Source organism: Sapajus apella, unplaced genomic scaffold, assembly GCF_009761245.1.
Source record: "Sapajus apella isolate SASKATOON/1434 unplaced genomic scaffold, GSC_monkey_1.0 scaffold8, whole genome shotgun sequence".
NCBI classification, from domain to species: domain Eukaryota; kingdom Metazoa; phylum Chordata; class Mammalia; order Primates; family Cebidae; genus Sapajus; species Sapajus apella.
The window spans coordinates 25,587,643-25,605,571 of NW_022436948.1; positions in this window are offsets into that span (position 1 = coordinate 25,587,643).

Sequence of the window (17,929 nt, forward strand, 5' to 3'; positions counted from 1 at the left end):
GATTTTTATTTTAGAAAGGACAGTCATTGCCTTATATTCCAGTCATGATTTATTTTCATTTTTATTTTTTATTTTTGTTTTAAACATTTATTTTAGGTTCAGGAGTACACATGCAAGTTTGTCATATAGGTAAATTGCATGCCACGGGAGTTTGGTGAAAAGATTATTGTGTCACCCAGATAATGAGCATACTACACAATAGGTGATTTTTCAATCTTCTTCTTCCATCTTCCACCCTCAAGTAGGCCTTGGGGTCTGTTGTTCTCTTCTTTGTGTCCATGTATATAACGTTTAGCTCCCACTTATAAGTGAGAACATGAGGTATTTGATTTTCTGTTCCTACATTAGTTTTTTTAAGATAAGGGTCTCCAGCTCCATACATGTTGCTGCAAAGGACACGATCTCATTATTTCTTGCAGCTCTGTAGTATGCCATGGTTTATATGTACCACATTTTCTTTATCTAGTCTTCCATTGATGATCATTTAGTTTGATTCCATATCTTTGCTATTGTGTATAGTGCTGCTGGGTGTTTCTGGGGCAATAGGATGCTGCAACCCTTGGCAAATTCCAGCAGAAGTATGACTACTAGACTGGAAGCTCTAGCAGGTGTGGCTTTTCTGGTTATAAGGAGCAGGGAGTGTGGTGTGAGTGCATTCACCCACTCCACCATCCAGATGTTTCTAGGGATAACAGGAGGCTGTGCCTGCCAGCCAACTTCAAACAGAAGCAGGACCACTTGGCCACAAGCTGTAGCAGGAATTACCTGCCTGGCTACCAGTGACAGGAGTGGGTTGAGTTGTCTGCTTTGCTGTCCAGGTGCTTCCCAGCACAAGAAGAAGCTGCATCCTCTGGCTGAGTTCACACAAAAGTGGTACTGCTGGCTGGAAGCTCTAGAAAGCATTGACTGCTTGCCTATGGGTGTCAGAGGGTGGGGTTGCCATCTCTGCCATTCAGGTGTTTCCTGGAACAAGAGGAGGCTGCAGCCACTGGCAGACAGTTCCTAACAACAGTAGGAGTTCCTACAAAAGTGGGACTTTTGGACCGGTAGCTGGCACTGAGCCTTGTCTGGCAAGGTGTGGTGGAATGGAGCAATCTTTTTGTTCTCAGGCACCGCAACTGGGGCTATGGCACAAATGCTGGTCCACTCCGGGGCATGAGGCTTGTAGAGATCCCCTTGGAATCAAGAGTTGCCCTGGCAAAACGTCCAGGTGCTTTCTGCCTCAGGCTAGAAGTGCAGTGGGGAGACATGGGGGTGCCAGGAGGGTTCTCTCATTCCCAGTTTTACACAGGTCCCTGTGGAGAGTATAAGTGTCTCAAGGGTCTCTCACTCATTGAGTTTCCTGTGTTGGGGACGTTCTCCTGGCTCCATGATGAACCCAGACAGGCTGGTGCGAGCTTCAGTCCTCTCTGTTCTCTGTGTCGCCTGCTGCCTTGACTGATCCCAGAGTGGTCTCTCAGACCATCTGCCTGCAGAGTCAGTGTTCACCAGCCCTTTTTCTCTTTGTGAGAGCAGCACACATGCACTGCTTCTGTTCTGCCATCTTTTATTTATTTTACTTTTTCTTTTTGTAGCTTCCCCTGCCATTTCCTCATTTCCTGTTTCTCTACACTATTTAATTGGGGCCAGTTTGCCAATTTCTTTGTAATTTGTAAATACACACAAGCAAAGTGACCATGTATTCATGGTCACTCTGGGGGGTTGGGGAGGAAGAGGGGAATCTGTGAGGTCAGAATATTTGAACTTAATTCTTATTAATATATATGCAATCACCTGTTCTCCTTAATCTATTCAATAACCACTTCATAATACCTTGTGGTAATTAACTCTGTGTATGGTACCCAGAGCTGATTTTTTCAGGCCAAATAGAATGGATACATCAGAAGCACGTTTAAATATACTTCATTTCAAAACTTATTTTATTCTTTCAGAACACTATGTTAACCCTAGAATAAAATCATCATAATAAAAGTTTGAATAAATAATTTTAGTTAAGCTTGGAAGAAATTTCCACAGAATACCTGTATAACAAAATAAACAGAGTAATATCTGAACTCTGATCAACTAGCTGGATATCCTTGAGAGAGCCAGATAGCTGTCCCAAACTCACCGGGATAAGAAATGTGATATTCAAGGTAGCGATGTTTTGGCCTTGTGTGATGCAAGGGAGTTTTCTCTCCTAGGAACATCTAGGGAGTTGTGTATCATTAAAGAAAACCTATCATTGATGACTTTGAATAGTTTATTTTAAAATATAAATAACTACATTATAGTTTAACTTACATTTGAAATGAAAGTTTGCAAGAGTGAATGAAAAATATATGTAAGGAGAAAAAAGTACAGAAAACATTTGTTTGGTTTACATAAATAGTAATGTGGTACCAGAATGTTTTATTACTTATGGTAGATAATCTGTTAGCAAATACATCAAGCGCAACCGTGCCAAAAGCTTAATGAGCAAAGTGGGATAAACATCACTCTTAAAAAACAACCATATCTGTTAGAGTGAGCAGATAAAATACAGGAGTAATTCTTTTGATAAAATCAGTCAAAATGAGACTCAAGGTAACTAAGAAAAGATGATTCATTGATGTTAAAATAAAACAGTATTATTGGAAAGATAGGAATTTTAACAACACAAAGGACAGTTATAGTAAAGTAAAAATGAAAGAAGAGGAGGAATAAGTAGGAGATCATGTTAAGCTGAGAAACAACTATGATGATCAGAGATTTTTTAAAATAATGTGTCCTTGGCTGGGCAAGGTGGCTCATGCCTGTAATCTCAGCACTTTGGCAGGCCTAGACAGGCGAATCACTTGAGGTCAGGAGTTCAAGGCCAGCCTGGCAAACATGGTGAAACCCCGTCTCTACTAAAAATACAAAAATGAGCCGAGCATGTTGGCGTATGCCTGTAGTCTCAGGTACTCGGGAGGCTGAGGTGGGAGAATCACTTGAACCTGGGGGGCAGAGGTTGCAGTGAGCCGAGATCCTGCCACTGCATTCCAGTCTGGGCAACAAAGTGACGCTCCTACTCAATAAATAAATAACAATATAATAATGTGTCCTAAAGTTGACAGTTTTTTTTTTCTTTGAGACACAGTCTCACTCTGTCACCCAGGCTAGAATGCAGTGGTGTGCTCTTGGCTCGCTGCAACCTCTGTCTCCCAGGTTCAAGCGATTCCTATGCCTTAGCCTCCCAAATAGCTGGGACTAAAGGTGCACATCGCTCAGCCTGGTTAATTTTTGTTTTTTAGTAGAGACAGGATTTCGACATGTTGGCCGGGTTGGTATTGAACTCCTGACCTCAGGTGATCCTCCTGCTTTGGCCTCCCAAAGTGCCAGGATTACAGGCATGAGCCGCCATGCCCGGCACAACTTTCATACACCTACTTTTTTACAGGAATTTCTTGATAATTCAATTGTTCAAATAGCTCACCTAAACCATTGCTGTTAGTCAGTAGGTAGATCATTCTGTAACATCGAAGCAGAAAAAGTCCAACAATTATATTATTAAAAATCACTATATTGCACTTATATTCTTTCAAATCAGACCTTCAAAGAATGTGATAAAAGATATTACAATGAATGTCAATTATATAAATAGGTCATGATGAGAATTTATTTATATGAATAGGTCATGACAATAATTTAGCAAACCATTTGTTAAATATACAATTATTTAAAAATACACAAAAATCCGTGAATATTGTCTAATTATTTTTAAAATTGAGTAGCTTATAATACTTAATTTCAAACTTTGAAAATGGGAGCTACTTATAGCATTGGATAATATATATGAAAGATAAGTTATATGATCCTACAGTTCATCCCAATCATCAAATATGACCAAGATGCTGATACACATTTCATAAATCATGCACACCGATTTATGAAATGGTCAGGGAAATGGAGGTTCTAGGATTCATGATCTCAAAGCTTTCTTCTTTCAGGTTACATAGTCTCTTTATATTGATGCCAATGAAAATACACATCACTACAGTTTTATTTTGTGTAAGTTCCACAAAGGTAAAATGTGTCTGCAACTTTCCCTGAGAATTTTGCCTAGTAATCTTTGGTACTGTGTGATTATAAAACTTATCCACAACAACCCCACAACCTTTACAACTTTCCGTTGTGAAAACATTTTATGCCTTTGAAGTCATTATCTAAGATCTCTGCTTTCTGTTCTCAAGTAATTTCTAGCTTTGGATAAATCTCTCTGAACTGGGTTACACTGCTATCTACTAAAAATATTTTACATTTCAATAAGAACTTTAAAGATGATATCTAGTCTCTCTTTGTGCAATAATTTTCTGCCTCTAAATCTAGCTCGTCCTTTTTTTCCATCCATAAGTCCGATTTAATTTATACCTCTCCTTCCCATTATTGATTCTTGTCACTTTCATCGTGATGCTTTTGTAAGTTCAACTGTCTAGTGTCTAGAGATAACACCCCCACATTCAAAACCCTATTTCTCTTAAACATGATGACGAACGCTATCGGAATTATAAAAATATTGCAGTAAGTACAAAAGTTCTGTGCTACATATTTTATATTCTGATGAAAAGAATACTTAAATGTTTTATATTTTTAAAAATTCATTCATTACTTTTATAATTCGTTCAAAACTTCATTATATATACTTAGAAAAGATCACTTCAAGTAAAGAATAAAAACTGCTTTAAAAATAGGTTATTCTGTTTTGTTATCATCAACTAAACTGTTCTCTTGCTGAATATATCTGGATTAAATCTTTTAAATTCTCTGTGCTACAGTTTTTCCATCAATTTTATGATCATAGAAATTCTTACTCTTTTAACTTGGAGGTATTGGCAGAATTAATTGAAATTTTTAAATAAAATGTACTACTTCAATGCAAAGCATTGTAACAAAAAAGATCATTTTCCATGGGTAAGATTGTAAAAGCAAATACAGAGATGAATATGTGTAAACCTCAAATGGCCAGCAGTAATTTCTGAGGATCATTTGGGAGATTTTATTCGGAACTGACTATAAAGAGAGAATTCACTTTTAGAGTTGACTGTTTTCAACATTGTTTAACCATAAGAAAGAATATTTATAAGAAATAATTCAGCACCCAGATTAATTAAAAGATTTCAAAAAAATTGTGGAGACTACCAGGCTTCGTGACTTTAAGAAAAACAAGTGAACGTTCTACAACATTAAGCATTAAAGCATTATTCTATAATTATTTGAAATCATTAAATCTAGTTCAGTGTTCAAAGGGAAATTTCAACTTTCATTAAATGATAGCTGCGGAAAGACACATAAATTGATGTACAGCCATGTCTAACACAAATGTTTTCTGATTCATAATTTTCACAATAAATAAGTACATACATGCTTATATACTTTGCATATAATTACATCAGATTGTGATTTGTTATCAGATATTTGTTGCGCAGATTTTCGTACTGTGACTCAGGACGAGGTGTAGCTTATAGTGATGGCAGTTACTCTTAATTGTGAAATGATGAGGAGCTATTTGTGATATAAAGTGTAAAGTACCATACAAATATGAAAAAATATTCATTATTGTTACTTAGCCATTTTTGAAAAGATGTCTTTTAGTTTTACCATGCTCTGGTATAAGAGATGATATAGAAAGAAATTAGTAATGTTCATCTTTAAAAAAAAAACTGTATTTTTTAATATTTTTATCTGAAGAAAGTGAAATAAAATGTTGTGTTTAAATACAAGGTGGAGGTTATTGCTTCCTCCAAGGACTTCTTTCCTTAAGTAACATTGAAGATGACAAAAATTTAGAAAAGATAATCTCTATTTTTAAAGTACTTACAAATAAATTATAAGTACATATTAATGACTCAATTTGTCAAATCAAATTATAATCATATAAGGCTAGATAACATGAATAATGTTTAATTTATGAGCAATAGATGTAAGTTTTTAGATGTATTTATTTAAAAGTAACTAATGGTGCCTTTTAATAATCTTTCTACCAAATATGTAATTTCTATTTCAAATATTTCTAAAACATTGGATGAATTAAGATGTTCATCCAATGATATAGCTAATATATATCTCTTGTTCAGAAAAAGTAAGAGATTTAAGAGAAAAGAATAGTTTAGAAAGTTTACAAAGCAGTGAAGTTCCTGTATGGTAGTAATCCAATATACAAACATTGCTCACTAAATAGCTGTGCAAATACACCAGATTTATAACTGTTTATGTAGATATTTTTTAAAATCACTACTCTGGATATGGGTCTTCTTCTGTTAACTTCTCCAAGAGAAATGAGTATTAAATTGCCTAGGAAAAGAGCATCTTAAAACTGAAGATAGATAAAGACACAAAAATGGAATACCTAGCTCTCTGACTCTAAGATATGTAATACGTACACATGTAATTAAATAGTAATAATAATATAAAAATATGTATGTATGTTTATGCTTATGTGTGTACATATATGTTTGTGTATATATGTACATGTACCTCTGTTTGTAGAGATAGAGATTAACTATAGATATGAGTATACATGCAATGTAGATGTAGATGTAGACAGAGATTATGGTGAATCCTCCTTCTATTGCAGTAGCTGGATGTGCAAACACTTATGTGCTATCTTTTTAGAAGGTTGATATTAGCCAAAATAAAATATTTGAAGCCATTTCACATGAAAGAAAAAATGAAGGATAAGTAAATTTCGTCTTGCTCTATAGAGCAGTAGTATAATAAATGGATCCATGTGGAAGAACTCCTTACCCCTATATTGGACCTGCCAAATTGGCAATGATGTCTTCGCAGAGTAAGTAGTGAGTATCCAGTTGTCAGATCATTTATTTTTAAAAAAACAAATTGGATCAATTTCAGAAACTGAAGCACAGATATTTTTCAGCTTTCCAAAATAAGAAAAATGTTAATTACAATGTATCTGCAAAACTCCAAAAGAAATTTCTCATTATAACATTTTATGAAAATGCATAAAGTTAATAATAACTAGAAGGTAACTTTGAACATAATTGGTCCTTATCAGAATCTGAAATGGCTATATTTTATATCCTCAAACTATGTTATTTTCATTTTATTTCTTTTTCTTTCTTTCTTTCTTTCTTTTTTTTTTTTTTTTTTTTTTTTTTTTGTGAGGTGAGGTCTTACTTTGTCACTCAGGCTGAAGTGCAGTAGCGCTATCATGGGTCACTGCAGCTTTGGCCTCTCAGGCTCAGGTGATTCTCCCACCTCAGCCACCATGCCTGGCTAATTCTTTTGTATTTTTTGTAGAGACAGGGTTTCTCCATGTTATCCAGGCTGATCTCAAACTCCTAGGCTCAAGCAATCTGCCCGCCTCTGCTTCCCAAAGTGCTGGAATTACAAGCATGAGCCACCATGCTAGGCCTAAATTCTGTTATTTTTAAGATAAATGAGGCAGAAGTTTCAGAATTTTAATCAAATTTTTCTTCTGCTCCTTAATTTTGACACAAGAGTTGCACAATATGTGGATAACACCAATTTGGTTTTAATTTGCTGTTCCTGAATTCGTCTCATCAGTCAGGTTGGATTAGGCCATTCTTTGCCATCTTTTGAGGCACCAATTTTTTTTTATTGTACTTTGGGAGGGAATGTACTTTAGCTTCTAGGGTACATGTGCAGATCATGCAGGGTTGTTGCATAGGTATTTATATGGCAATGTGGCTTGCTGCCTCCATCCCCCTGTCACCTATATCTGGCATTTCTCCCCATGTTATCCCTCCCCAACCTCCCCACCCCCCTGCTGTCCCTCCACTAGCTGCCCATGAGTCAGACCCCAGTGTGTGATGCTCCCCTCCCTGTGTCCATGTGTTCTCATTGTTCAACACCCGCCTATGAGTGAGAACATGTGGTGTTCGATTTTCTGTTCTTGTGTCAGTTTGCTGAGAATGATGGTTTCCAGTTTTATTTATGTCACTGTAAAGGACATGAACTCATCCTTTTTATGGCTGCATAGTATTCCATGGTGTATATGTGCCACATTTTCTTCTTCATCCAGTCTATAATTGATGGGCATTTGGGATGGTTCCAAGTTTGTGCTATTGTGAACTGTACTGCAATAAACATCCATGAGCATGTGTCTTTATAATAGAATGATTTCTAATCCTTTGGGTAGATACCCAATAATGGGATTGCTGTGTCAAAGGGTACTTCTATTTCTAGATCCTTGAGGAATCACCACACTGTCTTCCACAATGGTTGAATTAATTTACACTCCCATCAACAGTGTAAAAGCATTTCTATTTCTCCACATCCTCTCCATCATCTGTTGTCTCCTGATTTTTTAATGATCACCATTCTAACTGCCATGAGGTGGTATCTCAATGTAATTTTGATTTGCATTTCTCTAATGAGCAGTGATAATAAGCTTTTTTTCATGTGCTTGTTGGCTGCATAAATGTCTTCTTTTAAAAAGTGTCTGTTCATATCCTTTGCCCACTTTTTGATGGGGTTATTTGTTTTTTTCTTATAAATTTGAATAAGTTCTCTGTAGATTCTGGATATTAGCCCTTCATCAGATGGGTAGATTGCAAAAATTTTTACCCATTCTGTTGGTTGCTGGTTCACTCTATTGATAGTTTCTTTTGCTGTGCAGAAGCTCCTTAGTTTAATTAGATCCCATTTGTCTTTTTGGCTTTTGTTGCCATTGCTTTTGGTGTTTTAGTCATGAAGTCTTTTCCCATGCCTATGTCCTGAATGGTATTGCCTAGGTTTTCTTCTAGAGGTTTTAGGGTGTTGGGTCTCATGTTTAAATCTTTAATCCATCTAGAGTTAATTTTTGTATATGGTGTAAGGAAGGGATCCAGTTTCAGCTTTCTGCATATGGCTAGCCAGTTTTCCCAACACCATTTGTTAAATAGGGAATCCTTTCCCCATTGCTTGTTTTTGTCAGGTTTGTAAAAGATCAGATGGTTGTAGTTGTGTGGCATGGTTTCTGAGGCCTCTGTTCATTTCCATTGGTCTATATCTCTGTTTTGGTATCTATACCATGCTGCTTTGATTACAGTAGCCTTGTAATTTAGTTTGAAGTCAGGTAGTGTGATGCCTCCAGCTTTGTTTTTTACTTTGCTTAGGATTGTCTTGGCTATGCAGGCTCTTTTTTGGTTCCATATGAAATTTAAGGTGTTTTTGTTTTTTTTTTTTTCCAATTCTGTGAAGAAAGTCATTGGTAGCTTGATGGGAATAGCATTGAATCTATAAATTACTTTAGGCAGTATGGTCCTTTTCACAATATTGATTCTCCCTAACCATGAGCATGGAATGTTTTTCCATCTGTTTGTGTCCTCTCTTATTTCCTTGACCAGTGGTTGTAGTTCTCCTTGAAGAGGTTCGTCACATCCCTTGTTAGTAGTATTCCTAGGTATTTTATTCTCTTTGTAGCAACTGTGAATGGGAGTTCACTCATGATTTGGCTCTCTCTTTGTCTATTATTGGTGTACAGGAATGCTCGTGATTTTTGCACATTGATTTTGATTCTTAAGACATTTGTAGCCTTTATGAAGCATAAGTTTTTATTCTATAAACTAATACAGCAAGCATACAATTCTTTTTCTCTTTTAACTGGGAGACTTTATAGCAAGGAAAAAGGTGATTTGGACACTTTTCTAATTTGCTAATAGCAAATGAACTAATGGTTCATAGATGGAGAGTCTCTTCCTATGAATTGTTTTTAGTCTGATTTATCTGTTCTAAGACTGTACATACTAAACAAATCTACCATCTATAGATTTTTAGGGTACATTTGCCTGGAAAATGTCACAAAAGCTGTATAATTTATAAGAATAAAAAGAATATCTTTTAAAACCAAAAGAACTCTCTTCTGTGTAAATAATGTAGCTGGATACTTTATTGCAGATTTAATATATTGTGGACCAGAGTGTATTCTACTGCAGCAAGAAGGGAATTTTGGAGCTGCAGTGGTGGGCCCAGACCTCTCCTTGCTTTGCCTGTGTCTCATGATTTCTTGGATGCTGAAGTGATTGGAAAACCTTGATCACAAATTTGCATGAGATGAATTTGACAAGCAAATACTTGGTGTTATTGTACTAATATACAGAGCAGTAGGTTATAGTAATTCTATAATCTTTCATTGGATGTATATGGCATAAGTGATGATTTCATCAAAGAAGTCTAATAACAATTACTACACAGTTGGACAAGCTGGAAAATGCCTAATTATGATTGGGCAACCACTATCTAGATAAAGAATGAATCTATTCCCATAGAACTGAGGCTTCATTCTAGGTGAACACCTTCACCAATATATTTTCTAGTGCCCAAATAGGTAACTAGATCTTTGATCAAGCAACATAAAATTACCCAACGAAGAAAAGAATTTCTTTTTATGGGACTAAATGTTTTGGACAGAGACTACACATCCTTTGAGAGAAACCATTTAAACTACCAAAAAAAGAGTACTACATAACCTTCTTCAAGCAGATAGAAAAAGGTGTCACTAATTTTGACATATGATTATTCACCAGCATTGATACACATCTAACAATGACTTTTTGTGATCCCAAATTTCAATACAATATTTTTAGATATTTACACAAAAGTGCAGCTTTCACAAAGACTGACACTAATGTTATGAAAAGTTGATAAGTGCTGACATGCATCAACCAGTAATAGTAAATATAATGGGAAGATTCATGAGCTGAACATACATACATATACATTTCTAACTACTTGGATTCATGCTTTGGTGAATTAAAACTATATTTAAATTAAGAAATTATTTGAGCAAAAATACATGCCTCTTTTTAAAATTCTTAATGGATGTGAAAGATATCAAGGTACTCAATGATAGTAACATATAGTTGATCATTTTAGGAAGAAAACTAGGTGAAGCTGCAGGTATAGTACAAGTGATCTCAAATTACAAAAAGTAGACTTAGAAACTTGGTTCACACATCTAAGTAGGTACGTTAGTTCATCTTCACACTGCTAAAGACATACTCGAGACTGGAAAGGAAAAGAAGTTTAATTGGACTTAAAGTTCTACATGACTGAAGAGACCTTAGAATCATGGTGGAAGGTGAAAGGCACTTCTTACATGGCAGCAGAAAGAGAAGATGAGAAAGATGCAAAAGTGGAAACCCCTGATAAAACCATCAGATCTCATGAAACTTATTCACTACCATGAGAACAGTATGGGTAAAACCACCTCCATGATTCAAATTATCTCCCACCATTTCCCTCCCACAACATGTGGGAATCATGGGAGTTTAATTGAAGATGAGATTTGGGTGGGGACACAGATTAAATCATATTTCACCCCTGGCCCCTCCAAATCTCATGTCCTCACATTTCAAAACCAATCATGCCTTCCCAAAAGTCCCCTATAGTCTTAACTCATTTCAGCATTAACCCAAAAGTCCACAGTTCAAAGTCTCACCTGAGTCAAGGCAACTTTCTTTTGCCTATGAGCCTTTAAAATCAAAAGCAAGTTAGTTACTTCCTAGATACAAAGAGGGTACAGGTATTGAGTGAATACAGCCATTCCAAGTGGGAGAAAGTGGTCAAAACAAAGTGGTTACAGGGTCCATGCTAGTCTGAAATCCAGCAGGGCAGTCAAATTTTACAGCTCCAAAATGATGTCCTTTGACTCCAGGTCTTACATCCAGGTCACACTGATGCTGATGCAAGAGGTAGCTTCCCATGGTCTTTGGCATCTCTGCTCTGTGGCTTTGCAGGGTAGATCTTTCCTCCTGGCTGCTTTCATGGCCTGGCATTGAGTGTTTCCAGCTATTTCAGGTGAATGGTGCAAGCTGTCAGTAGAGCTACCATTCTGAGGCCAGAAGAATGGCAGCCCTCTTCTCACAGCTCCACTATGTGGTGCCCTAGTAGGGACTCTATGTGGCAGCTCCAACTTCACATTTTCCCTCTGCACTGCCATAGCAGATGTTCTCCATGAGCGCTCCACCCTGTAGCAAACTTCTGCCTAGGCATCCAGTCATTTCCTACATCTTCCAAAATCTAGGCAGAGGTTCCCAAACTCCAACTCTTGACTTCTGCACACTCACAGGCTCAACAACATGTGGAAGCTGCCAAGGCTTGGGGCTTCCATCCTCTGAAGCCACAGCCCAAGCTCTATGTTGGCCCCTGTCAGTTATGGCTGGGATGCAGAGTACCAAGTCTCTAGGGTGCACACAGCATGAGGACCCTGGGCAAGGCCCACAAAATCATTTTCTCCTAGGACTCCAGGCCTGTGATGGGAAGGGCTGCCATGAAGACCTCTGACAAGTCCTGAAGACATGTTTTCCCATTCTCTTGGGGATTAACATTTTGCTCCTTGTTACTTTTGCAAATTCCTGCAGCCTACTTGAATTTCTCCTCAGAAAATGGGCTTTTCCTTTCTATCAAATTGTCAGGCTACAAATTTTCCAAATTTTTATGCTCAGCTTCCCTCGTAAAACTGAATACCTTTAACAGCACCCAAGTCATTTCTTGAATGCTTTGCTGCTTGGAAATTTCTTCTGTCAGATACCGTAAATTCTCTCTCAAGTTCAAAGTTCCCCGAGTCCCTAGGGCAGGGGCAAAATGCTGCCAGTCTCTTTGCTAAAACATAACAAGAGTCACCTTTGCTCTCGTTTCCAACAAGTTCCTCATCTTCAGCTGAGATGACCTCAGCCTGGATCTTATTGTCCATATTGCTTTCAGACTTTTGATCAAAGCCATTCAACAAGTCTCTAAGAATTTCCAAACTTTCCCACATGTTCCTGTCTTCTTCTGAGCCCTCCAAGCTGTTCCAAATTTTGCCTGTTACCAGTTCCAAAGTTGCTTCCACATTTTTGGGTATCTTTTCTGCAATGCCTCACTCTACTGATACCGATTTATATAATAATAATAATACTGATATTATTTGTTTTCACCCTGCTGATAAAGACACACCCGAGACTGGGAAGAAAAAGAGGTTTAATTGGACTTACAGTTCCACATGGCTGGGGAGGCCTCAGAATCATGGTGGGAGGTGAAAGACACTTCGTGCATGGTGGCAGCAAGAGAAAATGAGGAAGATACAAAAGCAGAAACCTCTGATAAACCCATCAGATTTCACGAGACTTATTCACTACCAAGAGAACAGTTTGGGGGAATCGGCCCCCGTGATTCAAATTATCTTCCACTGAGTCTTTCCCATAACATGTGGAAATTATGGGAGTACAATTCAAAATGGGATTTGGGTGAGGACACAGAGCCAAGCCATATCAGTAGGGCACTTAAGTACCTGGCCTAACTTGGCCAATTATTCAAAACCAAAACCAAAAGATGTTAGAGCTGAATGATCAGTACACAGTTTCCAGTATAAGATAAAAAGAAAATATGTATATAGATAGAAAGAACAAAGCACCCACCCTCTCTGACCAATAAAAGTAGTCTGGAGTTCATATTGACAGTAAGAGTCACAAGACACAAAACTTATCACCCAGTGCCAAGTTTACTTTACGTAGGGAGAGGCCACACAGTATATGCAGTAAGAATTTGATAGTGTACATGATACTATAAGTTAGTGTTGCAAGAGGCATTTGAGCAAGGAAATTTCAAAAACCACATATTAAAATCTTTCATTCCAGAGAGATATTTAAGATCATTTTTAATCAGATTAAAAGGAAGATAAAATTTTGAGATAATTAAAAATTATTTTCCAATGAGAAACATGAATACCAAATTTAAATATTCAAAGAAGTATATTGAATGCTAAAGAAATGCAATGAAGAATATGGAAGTCCAATTTAAGACACTGGGAATTCATTGGAAAAGGTAATATATAAAAAAAAAAGAATATGTTTTACATATTGAATATCATATAGATGAAAATTTAAGAGAGACAGATAAAAAATCCAGGAACCGTGAATACTAAACAAAGTTCACAGTTAAAGAAAAGGGAATAATTAAAGATAAACACTTTCCTGATTGGAAAAATTGATTTAAATAAATATATTTATTAGGTAAACAATGATAAAATATAAATCCTCAATCGTGTTTTGATGACACATTTTTAAATTTTAAGGCTCTAGAGGGAGAAAATATATTAAAAGTATGTAGTTAAAGCAAATATGCTGTGAGTAGTGCTTTGGTCTTCAATATTGCCAAAATCTGCTCCTTAAAGAAAATAAAGCTGTTTATGTCAAGAGAAATTAGAACCCTACGTCTAAACAAGCAATGAGTGGAAATATCCCTTCTTCGATGGGCAGCCCTTGTGTAAATAGGTTGGTCCTAAGCAGGTCTATTTCTGATGGTGAACTAGTTATGAATGCTTTTGGCTGCAATTAAAGTCCTCTATTAACTGTGGCTAAAACAAATAGCTTGTTATTCACATAGCATAAACCAAAAGGAGAGCCTGTGTACATCAGAATAGCTGTTCAAAGAAATAAACAGTTAAGAATTTTCTTTCTTCCATCTTCAGCATGTTGACTTTTATTCTCTTAAATGTAATAGTAAGTCAAGGAAAATGGAAAATAAGTGTGTCATAACTGGCTTAAAGGGTTAGACTGGCCATAATTCTAAGAAAGAGCTGTACACTTTCACAATCTGATAAAAACTGAGATTCTGTTGGCAAAGAGCAAGGAGGGGGTAGATTTTGAGCTATGCAATTAACACTGTACACCTCAGACAGACACAAATGAGTTAGCAAAGGGCAGAGAACTGAATCTGTTCTCAGAGGGCTGTTTTCTTGCACAACTCACTTAAGTTGATACCTAGAGCTAATCATTTTCTTCAAAAAAACCAGCTGTTCTATTATAAAGACGTATGATTATTGCAGCACTGTTCACAATAGCAAAGACTTGGAACCAACCCAAATGCCCATCGATGATAGATTGGGTAAAGAAAATGTGGCACTTAATCACTGTGGTATACTATCCAGCCATAAAAAAGGGATAAGTTCATGTCCTTTGCAGGGACATGGATAAAGCTGGAAACCATCATTCTCAGCAAACTGACACAAGAACAGAAAACAAAACATCGCATGTTGTCACTCATAAGTGGGTGTCGAACAATGAGAACACATGGACACAGGGAGGGGAATATCACACACAACCTAATGTAGATGACGGGGTGATGGGTGCAGCCAATCACCATGGTACATGTATACCTATGTAGCAAACCTGCACATTCTGCACATGTACCCCAGAACTAAAGATTAATTTAAAAAAATTTAAAAATAACTAGCTAACAACCAATGATATTAATTACAATGAAATGAGCTTCCAATAATATCAATAACATCATGTTTTATAACAAACATCAAAAAGGATTCATCACTCTAATTCAAGCATGGCGGAGGGGAGAAATGTGGAGGTGAACACTTGCTTTATTTTTATTTTTTTGTTTTATAAAATTCAATTAAAACATTTTTGTTGTTTTTAATGCCTGTGGCAAAAAAAAAAGTCAGTTACATTATGACTTGCAAATATCTTGGAAGAAATGAAATATGTGATCACTAAACTTAACTGACAATCCATTTGACAACACATTTTTTCTACATTCTTATTTTTCAAATGTTATCAATGAAAATGCATAATTTTGCAATAAAACAAATCTTTGACAATCCAGGAAATATTACAGGTTAAGTTCAACAGACTTTCAAAATGGAACCAATTTTGTTGACATTACTAAAGTCCTCTATTAATCGTGGCTAAAACAAATAGCTTTTTTTTTTGTTTGCAAGTAAAAAGTAATAAATATCAATAATAAAGAACTTGTATCTAGAATATGTAAAGAATTCCTGAAGTTCAATAAGAAAAAGGTGCTTTTATACAAATGAGAAAAGGACATAAGCAGACACTTCATAACAGAAGTTATCCAAATGGCCAATGCAACAATCATATGAAAGGTGCTCAATCTCATTAGTCATTACAGAAATTCAATAAATACCACAGTAAGATGTTACTACGTATTTGCCAAACTAGTTTCTAAAAGAGACTTACAATAATATCATACAGTGGTGAGGATATGAGACAACCAGAACTCTCAAACACAAGTGGAAGGAACATAAATTGGTACAGCTATATTGGAAAAAATGTCTGTATCTATTAATGCTGAGGGTACACATACGTTATGATGCAACGATTACACTCTAAAACCAACAGAAAAACGTACATAGTGCACCAGTATATATGCACCAGGATGTTCATAGCAGCACTATTTTCCTCTTTCTGCATTAGTTATTTTTAATGTTTTTCATTTTAATTATTATGGATACATACTGGTTGTACATATTTAAGAGGTACATGTGATGTTTTGATAGAAGCATACAATTGTGTAATGACCAAGTTAGGGTAATTGAATTATCCATTACCTCAAGCATTTATCATTTCTTTGTGTTAGGAACATTCCAATCCACTCTTTTGGTTATTTTTAAATATACAATAAATTATTTTAGCCATAGTCACCGCATTGTGTTACCAAACACTAGATTTTATTCCTTCTATTTGTGTTTATGTACCATTAACCATCCCTTTTTAATTAGCTCCTCCACACAACCTCTCTCAGACTCTGGTAACAATTATTTTACTCTCTACATCCATAAGTTCAGTTTTTTTTAGTTCCCACATGTGAATGAGAATATTCAATATTGTCTTTTGCATATGGCCTATTTCACTTGACATAATGTCCTCTAGTTCCATCCATGTTGCTTCAAAATTGAAAAGGATTTCAATTTTTATGCTGCATTATATATATATATATATAATTGCACTTTAGGTTCTGAGGTACATGTGAAGAACATGCATGATTGTTGCATAGGTACACACATGACAATATGGTTTGCTGCTTCCATCCCCATCATCTATAGCTTTTTATTCACATAGCATAGACCAAAAAGAGGGTTTTCATGCTTTAGAACAGCCGTTTAAAGATATAAACAGGCAAAGATTTTCATCTTTAGTATATTGACTTTTGTTTATATTTTGTTGACATATCATGAAGGAAGTTTTAATAAAATCAAGAAATAGTTAAGTCAGAAAGTGGAGGTCATTGAATTAAACCTCTTATAAAGTCTCTTGTCTTACATATCACAATATTTCACAGGAAAGCTTCATTTTGTAGCCAGATCATGTGCCTGAGCTGGAATTCTGAATCTTCCACTTACTTTTAAGTGACAATACATAAGTTAATTAACTGTTCTACTCCTTGGTATTTTGCATAAAAAGTAGATAATAATAATTTCTACCTTATAAAATACATGAGGACTAAGTGAGTTATTATCTGCACAGTACAACTACTTGTGCTGTCTGTCACTGTGAATGTGTGTTGTATGTAGTTGTTAAATAAGGGTTTGTAAAATAAAGCAACTGTGGGCCCTTGAAGCTGGAAAAGGAAGACATCAATACAGAGAAAGGTATGCAGACTGTGAAAGAGTTTTTACAAATATTTGGGGAGGAAATTAATAGGTGAATAAAAAGATATTTTGTTAACATTTTGTTACTACTCATATCCCAGAGCCTGGCACAGAGCCTAAAATCAATGGTAATATTTTTCTCTTTGTCTTTTGCCACCAGATAATGTATTTTTCTTGTTGTATTTCATTTAGGTTATTAAGAGTTTTTTACACCAAGACTGCTTGAAGCCCAGAATACTGATACATCTGAATTATCAAAATATCCAAGAAAAACGTGTAGAGTATATTTGCGAGGTTTTTTTTAAAACATTTTTTTCCCAAATGTGGGTAAGGCAAAAGAATTTTCCACTAAGTTATTATTCACAACATCTGAAGCTTTGATAAGTTCTTATTTCTATGCAGGTAGTTATTTATCTACACAGCTACATAGACAGTTGTTAGAGTTTGAGGAAAAACTTATAATTCATTCATATATTATATCATATCATATTAGGTAATCACAGAAATGGACACAACCCATAAGAAACTGAAAGAACCATTATTTCTCCAGTAATAGAAATATTTTTAATTGACTTATAGAAG